The 14,397-nt window shown below is 46.5% G+C and overlaps 1 protein-coding gene across 1 annotated transcript in view; it reads right to left on the bottom strand.

The window, feature by feature from the left end:
* The window catches only part of CRBN (cereblon), a 42,633-nt gene extending 30,244 nt beyond the window's left edge, over nt 1-12,389 (bottom strand). The window contains exon 1 of the mRNA XM_085590270.1: nt 12,247-12,389. The gene's annotated coding sequence lies outside the window, so the exon portion shown is untranslated. The remainder of the gene's footprint in view (nt 1-12,246) is intronic.
* Nucleotides 12,390-14,397: the final 2,008 nt, after the last annotated feature.

Here is a 14,397-nt window from a genome sequence, read left to right as displayed (position 1 = left end):
CTGCCCCGTGCAGTTTTGTGTTACCCCTGAGACCCCCTGGCTGCCAGAACATCCAGGGAACGCTGCAGAGCTCCCTCCTCACTGAAGGGGAGGTTTGCTTAATTACAAAACACCTGAGGGATGCTGCCATTTAACTCAGACATTAATTCAGATTATTGTAGAGCTCTCCCAGAGCTGCTCTCCAGAGAAAATCCTGAGTGCAGCCCTGTCCCTCCAGCCTGGAGGAGGCTCAGCATCGGCCAGGGTGCAGAGATTGTTTTATTTCTATAATTCTGGTGCTAATTTAATTGTAATCCTTTGCTGGGGAGGTACCAGAGCAGCTGGGGCTGCCTCTGGATCCCTGGAAGTGTCCAAGGCCAGGCTGGACAGGGCTGGGAGTGTCCCAATCCCAGGGAGCTGGGATGGGATGATCTCCGAGCTCCCTTCCCACCCAAACCATCCCACGGTTCCAAGAGATCCCTGCCCAGGCTGAAGGAACATCCTGACCTGGATTTACCAAACATTCCACCTGCAAAACGCAGTGCTTGGGAAGGAATCATCCCTTCCAGACCTCAGGCTGGGACTGACCAGGAGGAAAATCCCTCCCTGAGGATGCCCTGGGCAAAATTTTATCCTTGGACCAACTGAGTCACCTGAATAAAAAGGATTCAGCCTAAGAACTGTCTGGATCTCCTGAAGCAGAATCAAAAGCAAAGAATCTATTCCATTGACAAAATAATTAAACCATTAATAACTGCACGCATATAACTTTGGGGACTGAATGATATCAATTAAATTCAATTAACATCAGCACAATGCTTTGAGGACATAAAATGTCATGTAACTCCAAAGAAATTTTAGAATTAATCCTATTAATCCTATTTTTAGGATTTATTAATCCCAGAATGGTTTCTGCTGCATTAGCACACTGCTAAATGTGGAATTCACTAGAAGCAAAGGCAGGGGTGCTCCAGAGATTTAGGGAGGTTGGTAATCCCTTTGCATTAAAAAGTCAGTTTTTTTTACCTGAAATCAAGTTCCAGCTGAAACTGGCAGTTGCAGGTGAATCAATATTGATGCCATTTAAAAATAACCATATTCCTTGTATAGCTATTGATTCTAGCAGGAGTGACTAAAGGAAGGATATACATAAATATACCAAAAAAAAGAGAAGAGAAAAGTTGGATATTAATGTCATCTTTTATCATCGGAGGCACTAATATGGCTGGAAAGTATTGATTACCTTAAAAGCCCCTCATAACTAAAGAACTATTGACTTAATATTTTCTCTAATCCTCCATGAAATTTTACAGTAAGTCCTGATGTATTTTCTGTTAAGAGTTTTAGGGCTCAGCTATATCATGTACTTATCTGGAGTGTCAGCCCTGGGGCTTACACTGCAGCTGATGAGAGCTCTGCTAAAGGTGAGGAATAACTGCCAAGATTTAAGTCTGGTTTCAGGGATTTGGGAAATAGATACATCTGCTAATGTCTATTATTCTATAGCTTTTGTCTTTTAAATAGTCTTTATCATTAGGGAATAATCTAATATACATTTTTTTTCAGTGGAAACAAGGGTTCTGCTCATAATTACTCAACTACAGCTGTTCTGAAAATCCCCTCAGCGTTGGATAAGTGTCTCAACAGCCTTTTTTTATTGCTTCCTATTTTTCTGGCACACTCACAGCCTGGCTTCCTAAAGCTCCAACGGGTGACACTTATCCAAGTGAAATAAGGGACTGGTGAATGGGAACTTACCCAAACACCTGAATTCTTCAATCCTCACAGTGAGTGGATCCTCTCCTTCCACCCCTGCCATGGCAGGGACAGCTCCCACTGTCCCAGGTTATTCCAAGCCCTGTCCAGCCTGGCCCTGGGCACTGCCAGGGATCCAGGGGCAGCCCCAGCTGCTCTGGGCACCTGTGCCAGGGCTGCCCACCCTGCCAGGGAAGGATTTCCTCCATTTATCCAAGGAAACTCCACCCTCCTTCAGCTTACAGCCACTCCCCTGGTCCTGTTTGGCTCCTGGCCCCTCAGATTGCCATGGAGCAAACAGAGAGGTTTTCACTTGGATTCACATTTGGTTTCAGTTCAAACCCAACAGCTGACAGGTTTCCATCCCCCCTGGGTGCAACCACCTTTGCATTGTGGTCCTACTGCCCTGGCTCTAATATCCCATTCCTACCCATCCCCAACTGTCCAGACCTCCAGCCCCACAAACCTCACCTCCCCAAACTGCCAATGCTCAGGAAAGCTTTGGCTCAGCAAAACTCCTGAGACAAATTCCATCCATTTCAAGCCTGTTTACAGAAATACCTTCCAGATCTTGCTACCAAACACCAGAATAGCAGGAATATCTCTGTTTTTTCCAAAAAGATTAAAGACTTTTAGATAAGAACTGGTTACAGAAACAATATTAAAAGAGAAGTGCAGTTCTAGAGCTCCCTGTGCCTGACATCCCTCCCCTCCCCTGAGCAGCATCACTGGCTTAACTCCTATTTTCCAAGACCTCTTTATAGAGTGAAGGGGATACATAATGGGATCCATCAAAGAGCAGGCTTTTTTCCCTTGCCTCCAGTAAAACCAAGGGCTTCTCTTGATCCCATGAGTCCCATCTAATCCTTGTGATTGGTTTTGGCTCAGCCCTGTAATCACTTATTTATGGCACTCTCTGTATCACAGGAGCAGCCTCATTAAAACACACGGGGCAGGTTTTCATCTGCTCCTTCAGGGCCAGGGCCCCTCAAAGCCATTTAAGCCCCCAGGTTTTCCTTTAAGCTGGGCCTTCCCCTGGGTGCCCCAGGCCTTGGGCAGGCTCAGCATCATCCCCATGCCAGGCTGAGGAGGGAGCTCAGCCCTCACTCCCACCCAGGGCAGCTCTGTCCTCAGAGGAGGCAGAGCACAGCACTCATTATTTTAATGCTTGGAAATGAACTGCGAATTTCTTAAGAGCCATCGAAGCAAAACACTTGGAGTCAATCTCCCCACATTAATAGCAGAGTGCTGGAGATTGCTCACATCTTTGAGATGATGAAGTACATCTGCTGGATTTCCCCAGCTAATAGTAGGCCAAGTGTTAAAACATCCAACTTTCCCTCGCATCCTTCTGATGAAATAAAGAAACCCCACACAGCACCTTCCACTTGAGCCCTGCTGAGCTGGAGTGCTCGTGTCCATCAGGGCATCCCATCCCCAGGGACACCTGGCAGGGAATGGGCAGGGCCACCCTGCTCCTCTGGCAGCACCCACCTGGCACTGGGATCCCCTGGGGGGCTCGGAATGCTCTGAGGGATGCAGGATGCTCTGAGGGATGCAGGTATGGGATGCAGGATGTTCTGTGTGATGCAGGTTGCTCTGAGGGATGCAGGATGCTCTGAGGGATGCAGGTATGGGATGCAGGATGTTCTGTGTGATGCAGGTTGCTCTGAGGGATGCAGGATGCTCTGAGGGATGCGGGAATGCTCTGAGGGATGCAGGATGCTCCGAGGGATGCAGGATGCCCTGTGGGATGCAGGAGTGCTCTAAGAGATGCTCTGAGGGATGCAGGATGCTCTGAGGGATGCAGGAATGCTCTGTAGGATGCAGGATGCTCTGAGTTATTCAGAAATGCTCTGAGGGATGCAGGATGCTCTGAGTTATTCAGAAATGCTCTGAAGGATGCAGAAATGCTCTGAGGGATGCAGGAATGCTCTGTAGGATGCAGGATGCTCTGAGTTATTCAGAAATGCTCTGAGGGGTGCAGAAATGCTCTGAGGGATGCAGAAATGCTCTATAGAATGCAGGATGCTCCGAGGGATGCAGAAATGCTCTGAGGGATGCAGGATGCCCTGCTGCACAGGGCCTGCATGCGTGGCTGGCTCTGCAGGGGGCCATCTCCACACCAGCAGTTATTCCTCTATCCCTGTTTGCTTATTCCTGCTCTAACTGTGCTGCTCATTGCTGATTTGCTTTTTCTTTGTATATCCAAGGAAATGCAAATATGGGATTTAATCAGGAGGATGAGCCACAACAGCCAGTGTTTGCCAAACAGTTTAGTGAGCGTGAGCACCTCCATTAGAGACAGAAGTTGCAGCAGCTTTAAGAGACAATGTTCAGGCAGCTCTGAGCATGCAAGCAGAAAGAAATCACCTAAAATCCATTTTTTACAACGCTGCCTGAGCTTGAGTCCCTCAAAAATAAAAACGTCATTACTAATTCAGGGAAGTTTTCAGTCAGTCCCAAATGCTGGTGCACACAGGCAGGGAACAGATCTCAGCCCTCAGCCCTGGGCTGGGTCAGAGCTGTCTCCAGAGTGCCCTGGAAGAGCAGCCTGGACACGAGGAGAGCTCGTCCAGCCTCTCCTGGAGGGACAGAGCCATCCAGTGCCATTAACTGCTCCTGCTCTCTGTGGAGGCAGCATAATGTGCCTCAGATTGCAAATGGAGCTGAGATTAAACACAGCTCTTAATGGCTCTGCAAACACATCTGGGGAAAAAACAGCAGAGCATTCACCACTAAATTAACTCCTCATTTTTGCCAATATTGCCCTGCTTGCATTCCACTGCAGCCTGGCCTCTGCAGATGCCTTCCCTCAGCTGGGGCAGGGCTGGAGTTCCTTAATTCAGGAATAAATGCTCCTTTTTGCTGTCAGGCATAAAATGGAGCAGAAGGATTTCCACAGTGCTCAGCCCAGTGCTTCTGATCCAGAGTGATGCCAACCAGAACCTTCCACCTCAGAGCCTGGGGTGCACACACCACAGCCCAGCTCCAGGCCAGTAATTAGCAAAGAGCTCAAGGAACCCAATCTTTTTTCTTCCCTGCTCCAGGAATCCTTTGAGGAGATTGTCTCCCTCAAAGCCACTCATTATTGGAATGGATTTAGCCCATTTCGTTTCACAGGCTGGGCTGGAAAAGGCCACAGAAGCTGAAATTCCAGACTTGAGTGCCATCAGTTTAAAAACTGGTTTGGAACAGGGTCCCAGAGCAGCTGGGGCTGCCCCTGGATCCCTGGAAGTGTCCAAGGCCAGGCTGGACAGGGCTGGGAGTATTGTAAATGCAGGTGAACCCAATGGGAAGAAATGCTGATGTCTGACTCAGTTCAGAAGGCTGAATGATTTCTTTATTATAACTATGCTAAAATACATTAATATACTATATAAAAAGGAAAATACTAAAACTACATACTACTTTCTCTAACTCTAGTACAACTCATGACCCTCTCTGAGCCCAGCCCCAGGTGGGTTGGATTTGCCATCAGCTCAAAAAATCCCCACCAGAATCCAACCAAACAACCACCCCAGGTAAACAATTCTCCAAACACATTCCACATGGGAAAACAAGGAGCAGAAATAGAAATTGTTTTCTCTTCCTTTCCTCTGTGCTCCTCTATGAAAAATCCTGAGAGGGAAAGAAATGTGCTTGCCACATTGGAGCAGCCTGGGATAGTGGAAGGTGTCCCTGCCATGGCAGGGGTGGGATGGGATGAGTTTTAATGTCCCTCTCAACTCAAACCTCTCTCTGATTCTGTTGACACCGCACTCTTTCTCCTCCCTGACTACACATCTGCTCAAACTCTCCTGGAGACAACATCCAAAAGGAAAAACCAGGCCCAATGCCAGTTCCTCACTGGTAAAATTCCCTTTCCACCAGCACCGAGCCCTGTCCCACAGTGGCTGTGCAGGACCTGCCCCTGTGAGCACCCAGAGCCCTCCGCAGTGCCAGCAGCAGAATAATTCACTTTTTACAAGGTGCTTGGAAGCAGGGCCAGCTGTACAAACCTGCCCCTTTCAGCAGAACCCTCCGTGGGGTCTTTGTCCTGCTGCTGCCCTGAGCTGGGACACCAGCACCAGAACTCTGCCCCTTCAGCCACATCCTCAGCTTTGAAACACTGAATAATTTACCAGCACGGTCCTGTGACTGCAGGATTGCTCAGCTCACATTGCTCTCATGGCTCTTATTCCTTACATTTAGCTGAGCCCTCTGCACATGCCCCTGCTTGATCCAGGAGCACTGAGTCCTCCAGCCCCTGTCCCAGCATCCCTGCCTTGTCTCTGTGGTGGAAATAATCACATTTCATAGCCACCACTACATCCCTGCCTCCTCTGGGCTGCTGAGCCTCCAGCTGACCCCTGCAGTGCCTTTGCTTAGGCAGCCAAAAACCCCAGGGTTTGGAGCAGCAGTGCCACACTTTCTCCATGGAAATATTGCTGAGAGCAGCTCACTCCCTGGCCTTGCCCATGGCTCCCAGGGTGAGCTGAGAAACCAAACCCACGAGGAATTCTCGCCAGTAATTTTCCTCTTGCCCATTACCTCGTGCTCAGTACACCAGAAGTGCACTTTTCTGCGTGGCTTGGAGAGAAATAATTGTTTAGATGTTATTAAACAACAGAGTTGAATGAAATCAGTCCCATTATGTTGTCTGGAGGATGGAAGTTAATTGGAAGACAGAATGATTTACTCCAGTTTGAAATACCAAGTGGGGTTTGGAGTAAGTTAATGACAACGAGGATCAGAATGAGAGTGTGGAAAATGGCAATTTTATTTTAATTTCTACTGAAGTACTTTTGTAAATGAGTGTGCTCTCACCTCACTGTGAGAGGTTCCTCCCAGCTTGCTTTGCTGTTCCACATTTAAATGTTATCCCAGGGTTAAACACCATCACGGGACACTGTACAGCAACTTAATTCTCTAACTAAAACACCAGAGAGGAGCCAGAGTGGCAACTGGGGGAATCTCCTGGACACAGAAGATCCAGAAAAATGAGTGCTGGGAAGCTGAGGAGCAGGGACACCCCACCCCTCTCTGTGCTCCCCAAGGCACTCCCGCAATGATTTGGATCCTGTCAATCCAAAATGTCACCACTGCCATTTGGGAAAAGCCAGAGTGGCATTTCCAGAGTGTTTCCACCTCTGCCTGTTGTGCCTGTGCTAATTTCTGCTGCTGAGGGGGATTTTTTTTTGGTAGAAGAGGCACATCTGCAGCAAATGCCAAGCCTTTATTCCCTAGAATAAAGACAAATAACAGGAAGGGCTCCAAATGCTCCCAGCAGCAGTGGAATGACTGCACAGCAGCCCACAGAGAAGATCTCACAGAGCTGAAGTGGGATTTGTACTGCACAAGGCAGAGATGGGAATGGGACCATTACCAGGAGAGCTGCAGTCAGGGGAGGGAGGGAAATGGGGCTTTTCCCACCAAAATGCTTTGGAGGGGATTGCCAAGAGCCTGGAATACCAAGGTCAGGCACCAGCAGATGTGTGGGGGCACCTCCAGGGCCTGGGGCTCCTGGAAGGACAGAGGCTCCCAGAAATTGGGAGCACTGTTGGGAAATGGAAGAGAGAAAATGGAAAAGGAAAAGGAAAAGGAAAAGGAAAAGGAAAAGGAAAAGGAAAAGGAAAAGGAAAAGGAAAAGGAAAAGGAAAAGGAAAAGGAAAAGGAAAAGGAAAAGGAAAAGGAAAAGGAAAAGGAAAAGGAAAAAAGGAAAAGGGATGCTGTTTATTTTCAGTGTCCTGAGAGCATGTCCTGCAGTGGAGGTGGAGGGCAATGACAAGGGAAGGAAAGCAGCTCCAGGGAGCTGTTCCACACCTCACCAGGGTGGAGGCAGAGCAGGGATGCTCCACTCACCTCATCCTGCCTCCAAGGACCCTAAAGCCACGCCTGTGCTATTCCCATTCCTCTCTGAGGGCACAGAACTCCCTCAGCTCTCCTGACTTACTCTGAACCAGGATTAAATGGAATTTTGTGCAAGGATATTTTTGTTGCTATCGAGGGATGGTCAAATTCCCCCATCACATCATGCCAGGAAATCCAATGGTTTCCTCAGCAACTTTCCATCCTCCTCCTCTCCCATGGGAGAATCAAACTCCTCCCTCCTCCTCCTCCTCCTCCTCTTCCATGAAAGACAAGGCACCAGCTGGCATTAGGAAAAAAAACCCACATTTTCTTCTCTCCTCCTCCCCACCAAAACATTTTTAAGTTTCAGTTTAACTCGTGTTTCCCACCACCAGTTTGGAGCAGCTGCTGGCTTGCCCTGAGTGTGCCACCTGCCCCAGGAGCTGGGGACAGTCCCATGAGCCACTGATCCCTGATGGCACAGAGCTTAATCCCACTGCCACAGCCTGACCACATCCTCTCAGAAATTCATTAAAACCTTTTCTTCTCCCCACTTTAATTTCTTTTTACAGCTCTCAATCCCGGCCTTGAGCAGTTTTCATTGTTTATCTAAACATCTCCTGCCATTGCTTGATATTCCCTTGCAGCTCTCCTCAAACTTTTGGCTTCTCCTGCCCTTCCTTAGCTTCAACCAGCCCAGGACCAAATCCCCTGCAGTCCTTTCAGTTTAACACCTGCTTTGGTTACTCCAGTTGCTCTCCCATAAATTATTTCCAAACAAACTTGTAGCTCCAGTATTTTGCTCCACTAACAAACCTGGAGCTCCCACAGAGCTCTTCTGGAGGCATCTGAGTCCACCACAGGTTTAAAGATCACCTTTCCAGAAGCTCTTACACCACTGGAAATTAAAACTATTAACATGGTTTGGATTATTTTGTCTGCAGGCAAAAGCAGATTGCTGTTGCAAAGGAATTATTCCTGAGATATTGCTCTCTGCTTGTTCCTTCACAAGGACAGAGTTATAAAAAATTATGCAATGCCATAAGCTTAAAATATGTGGAAAAGAGAAAAATAACAAGTCTGCAACATTTGCAAGTGAAAAAATCCCATGCAATTCAAATCCCTCTGGAATTTACAAAACAGAGGAGTTGTCAAGTGTCAGTCCAAGTTTCTCCTGACAGCCTGTGTTTGTCACCCCCCCAACCCTCCCCCAAATTCCCAGCTCAGTGAGAATCCCTCTCCAGCACAAGCCAGCCCCCTCCTGCAGTGTCCAAAAGTGGGGAGATCCTCTCCAGCTAAAGCTCATCCAGTGTCACCCCTGACACCTTCCACCATCCCAGGCTGTTCCAGGGCTTATCCAACCTGGCCTGGACAGTGCAGGGGCAGCCACAGCTTCTGTGGAATCTTATAGTTCCTTTTGCACATCAAATATCTCCTTTCTGATTTTCCTAACTGTCCAACACCAACCAACGAAGACACCCAGCATTAAAACACTTTGGTCATCACCTTTGGAGGGCTGTGCCCCTCTGCAGACACCATCTTCTGCTTCGGCATAGAGGAGCAGGGGGTGCTGAGGCTGAGCTGGGTGGCAGTGGCAGAGGACAGAGAGCTGGAGATGGAGACATCTGAGGAGCCGAGGGAGGTGCAGGGCACAAAGAGCTGGCTGCTCCAGAAGAGCCCTGTGCAAGGGTGGAGATGCTGGCAATGCCTGGTGGAGTCCTGGGGCTTGAGGGGAAATTGCTGAGGGAGGTTCCTTGTTCCCTGCTGTATTGGCTTAGATTCCTGTCAATCCCTGGATTTATCTCCAGGAAAAGATACTGCGCTGCTTTTTCAGAGCACACACTGGAGAAAAGGTGTTTTCCATGTCAAGCAGGCCCTTTCTCAATTAGAGCCCTTTGAATACAGTTTAGCAGCCGAGATAGGAAATCAACACGGATGCAGCCACAAAGATCATCCATCCACTCCTGATTAGTTCCACAATACCTCCCATCCGTGCCACCGCTTCAGCTGGAACGTTCTGCCTTTCCCTGCCTCCTGGACTCTGTTTATCTGAAGAAATATTGAGTGAGACAGCAGGATGCAGCAGGGTATTTGTCAGCGCATCGATCGGGATTTGCATGGCGCAGCCTGTTCCTCCCCAGCGTTAACCACGCTGTGAATTCCTGGGAAAATTATGGCCCTGTGTCCCGGCTTGTAAGATAAGCATGGATTCTATTGCCATCTGTTGGAGGTGGGGCAGTTTTCTTATCTCTTCCAAGAACAATGTCTCCCTCCGGGGAGATATCTTCTGTTAATGGGCCATGGAATGACTCAGTGCATGACTGGGAAAGTTCCATCATCCCATGGTGAGATGCTCCGCCCAGAGGGAGGAGCCAAGCATTCCTACCTGCATAAAATCAGCATTTTTGGGACATCAGGGCAGCCCCTTCACTGGATTCCCAGAGGAGCAGCTTCTTCCCTGCTGGATTCCCAGAGGAAGACCAGGCCCAGCTACTCCATCCCCAGACCTTCAGAGAAAACTCCACCCTTCTCCAGATCCCTGCTCCAGCAGCATTTCATCTGCCCCTCCAGGAGGAGCAGCCACCATTTCACTGGACTATTCCCAACACCCCAACTCCTCAGGGTGTCAGCTTTCTGACTCCATCACTAGTTTTATTATGGGCTGTCCTTGGGGTGAAGCAAAACCATCTGAGGAACAGAAGGAGCAGGGCAGCTCCTGACTGAAAATAGACATCCCTTTAAAAATAGATGAAAGCAACATTTAATTTAGTTGAAAGGTGGAAATGAACCATTAAGAAATCCAGGCTCGTCAAAATACCTGCTTGTCATGTATATTTAATTGTTTTCATTTCCATTTGGATTGTGCTCTGCACTTACACAATGGCCACAGCTTGTCCTCAAGTGTCTGAGCACAGGGAGGGATTTGAGAGGATTCTGAAAGGGAGAAGGATGAGGAGACTTCTGGGCAAAAATTGATGCCAAACCCACCCAAAAGGCTGTTTTGAAGAATTATTAGTCGGTCCTTGATAAAAAGATGCAAAAGCAGGGGTAAGTAGCAGGACAAATCCACATTACAAATACATCAGCCATAAAAAAAACTGCCGCTTGAAAAAGTCTGGTAGAGCAAATCACCATTTTCCTTCTTTTCTTCCAAACCAGGACAAAAGTGGAAAGTATTGCTCCAAACCACTTCACTAATATCAGATCAGCTGCAAAAGATATTTTAGAAGCAGCTAATTACCAAACCTCTGATCAATGTGCAGTGGGATGAAGGTTGTACTTCCTGCAGGTTCCAGACCTCAGCTCCAAAGGTGTCCTTCAGAGTCCTTGAAAAATTCATTTTCTTCACAAGTCCCCTCGTTACTTATTAATGACTGTTATTCTGAATTCTGGATCACCATCATTTCCTCAAGCAGGAACATGATTTTTCCTTCTGTTATCAAAACAGAGTTGGGAACTCGAGTACCTGCCCCTGGGGTTTGAGTGTTCCCCCTTTTCTCCAAGCCAGGAGCCCTCATATCCAGAACTTACATGGATCCAGCAGGAATTTATGTGAGACCCTCAGAGTCTTCAATGTTTTCTCTTTAGAAATTCCTGCCAAGGGCGTTTGGTTTCAGCTGAGATAATGACATTCACAGGGATCACGACCTGGCCATGCAGAGGAGGTGTTTTGTCCTTTAACCACCAGGACATTTTTTCTGCACATCCACAATTCCAGAGGGATTCCGTGCTCCCAGGGCTGGTCAAGGATCTGACTGGAGCTGCCTGATTTTCCCAGCAGCTGTGGCCAGAGTTCCTCTGGCAGCTTTGCCATCAGAGCTGTGTCAATTAGGGGCATGGAAATTCATCCCACTGGGTGCCTTCCTTATGGAAACAAGTTATTACACGGAGGTTCAGCTAATGTGAGCATAAAAAATGATCTCTTCCCTCAGAGAGAGGACAGATGGTTCTCCCTCCTTGTGAAGGGCTGGTTTTTCAACACAAGCTGCCTCTCCAGTGGAGAGGAGGGGGAATCATCTCTTAATTACTGCTCCGCTGGCTGAAAGCACATTCTTGGAGCAGAAGGTATTAGATGGAGTTTTCTTACACCTAAGTCAGACATAAAAAAGAAATCACAGAACTGTTTTGGTTAACGGGAGGAAAATTTATATTAAAAAACCCCACTAGAACTGTGTGATTTTTTCCCCACTTTACACAGAACAACCTGAATCAAGGCCAGAGTCTGTTTTCTTAGGAGATGAAACACAAACATCCAAAGAATTAAGTGACATTTCCTTCATGTTCCTGAGTTATGGATTAGAAAAATCGTCTCAGCAGCACTGATCAATGGGAACTTCAAAGAGAAACACAGCCCATCCATTACAGTTCCTCCCAATTACATCCTTCTGCTGAGAACTGCATTTTATGTTCCTTCCAGGCTTCCAAAAAAGAGGGAGCAGGATTTTTAAAAACAGCTTCTAAGTGAGTTTTACCTTTTTATTGAATTTAAACACCACAGGACTGGTTAAATTGGGAGTAAATTCCATACCTCTGAAATGGAAGCACCGTTTTCAAACCAAAACCAGAAACATCTCAAAGCTATTGGTTTTTTTCATCATTTTCTTTCCTTTTTGTTGAGATTTCTTCAACAAATTTTGTCTAAATCCACAAATCATTTTGAGTAAGCTGAAAATAATTTACCTGATTTGGTTGCGTGAGCTGTGGTTCTTCATCAGGTTATTTCAACCTCCTGAGCTCCCTGAGTTTGGGACAGGAGTTTGGGATTGTTCCCTCCTCTTCTCCAGAGAAATGTGACTCCATCCTTTTCCCTCCATCAGCCAAAGGCTTCATTAAAGTGGAGACTCCCACCTGAAGCCAGGAAAACCCTACAACATTTATAGATAATAACCTTCAATAATGAGTGTTGATAAGACCAAGCAAAGTTAAGTTTCACTACATTTAGGTCAAAGTACTCTTAAGTTACATTTTATCACTTTGGTATTCTGTTAAAATTTATTATACTTGCCATCAGAGTTCATCATTCCAAGTTTAAGTGTTGTTTAATATAAAGTACCCTAAGTTTTGTTAAAAATCATTTGTCTAAACTTTAAGATACCTAGTTTATATTGTGTTGGATAGAATAGAATAGAATAGATGGATATTGCCATCCCCTTCCAGTGCCACCCTCGGGCAGCTGTGGGTCCTCTGGAGTGCCAGGCCACAAAGCTGGCAGCTCCCCAGGAGAGCAGGGAATAGTTTTCCCCTTCTATATTTTTGTACTTACTAAGATATAACCTTATTCTTGAAAAAAAACTCTTAGTCCATGAGTTATTCCTGCAGGTAGAAAAAAATACTTTTTTTTTTTCTAAAAATAAACCAGCCTGACAGAAATTCATAAGTTTATCAAATTTCTGAGGGACTGAAAAACTCTTAAACTTAACTTAGGATCCAGTTTTCCCGTGGCAGTTTCTCAGCCCTGGTAGAAGCTGGAGATATTGGAGTGTGGAACAGAGATATTCCCAGATTTATTGTGAGCCTGACAATGATTATGTAGCCCATTGAGATGGAGTGGTGTGATTTAGTGGTTTGGAGGCATTTGTCAGGGTTGATGAATGCATCTGGTGATTCAGGCAATGAAAATGTGAGATTTCCAGCTGCTGGCAGATAAAGGATGCTGCCTGATACACGGGGTTATGGCAGGGGCTAGGGAAGGGGATAAAATTTTTATTTGTTTCTCATTTAGAGTTTTAAAGGGAGATGGGAAGGAAGATAAACTTCCTTCAGCTGAAGAGGCTGTGCAGAGGGTGTTTCCTAATGAATATTTGGCTTTCTTGTGTCCCTGGTTTCTCACCTGCACAGGGCATCCAGGTGGGTGCCCTCAGGGACACCTCGTGGGGATCTCCAGGCTCCCCAGCGTTCCCAGCTCTGCAGAAAGATGTGGAAATACTGATTTTCTCATTTGCCTGCTGCAGAGCACACTAAGCTTTGATACAAAGCCAGCTGGAAATGAGGAATTGCCTTTAGATGGGTCCAAAATATGGGCATTTTCTTAGACAAAATGAGTTAAACAAAATTCCAGCCATATCCGGACAATTTACAGCTCATTTTGGCTTCAAGCTCACAGATAGAAACAGGTTCTTAGGAAAACAAGGTATTTTTGAGATGTGCTTTATACTGAATTTGTACAAAAATCCCAGAATCCTGAAATGCTTTGGATTGGAAGAGACTTTAAACCTCACCCCATCCCACCCTGCCATGGCAGGGACACCTCCCACTGTCCCAGGCTGCTCCAGCCTGGCCTTGGGCACTGCCAGGGATCCAGGGGCAGCCCCAGCTGTGCCAGGGCCTCGAGAAAAATATTTCCCATAATTGAATCAGGTATGAAACGCCAGGCAAAGAGAACCCAGCTCAGAGGCTGATTAAGGCAAAAAGGAAGAAAATTGAGGATCCTGTTGCTTCGGGAGGAGTGAAGAAAAAGCCTTACTGCTCTAATGGACATTTCTGAGTCATTTCGTGCCACTGCTGGTCCATTTTCCTGGAATGTTTTATTCTGAAGCTTTCAGATGAAAATGCTTTATTTTAACTAAGATATATAACTATATATTTTTTACCTTATATTATTTAGGGTTTCCAAGGAAAATGCATTCCATTCATACTCAGCAGAAGCAAACCCATGCTCTGCTTTGAATCCCAAGCTCAGCTCTCACTAAACAAAACCAGCCTGAGCTGTGCTAGAGCATCAATCCATAGAGAAGTACTTAGAAGGAATAAATTGATTTTCTCATTGCTCTATGTTGGCTAAAAATTATTTGATTATGTATTTAGCTGCTAATGGAAACTCATTAGTAGATT

Source organism: Lonchura striata, chromosome 12 (genome assembly GCF_050655825.1).
Source record: "Lonchura striata isolate lonStrDom1 chromosome 12, ASM5065582v1, whole genome shotgun sequence".
NCBI classification, from domain to species: domain Eukaryota; kingdom Metazoa; phylum Chordata; class Aves; order Passeriformes; family Estrildidae; genus Lonchura; species Lonchura striata.
This window is presented reverse-complemented; position numbering and strand designations above follow the sequence as displayed.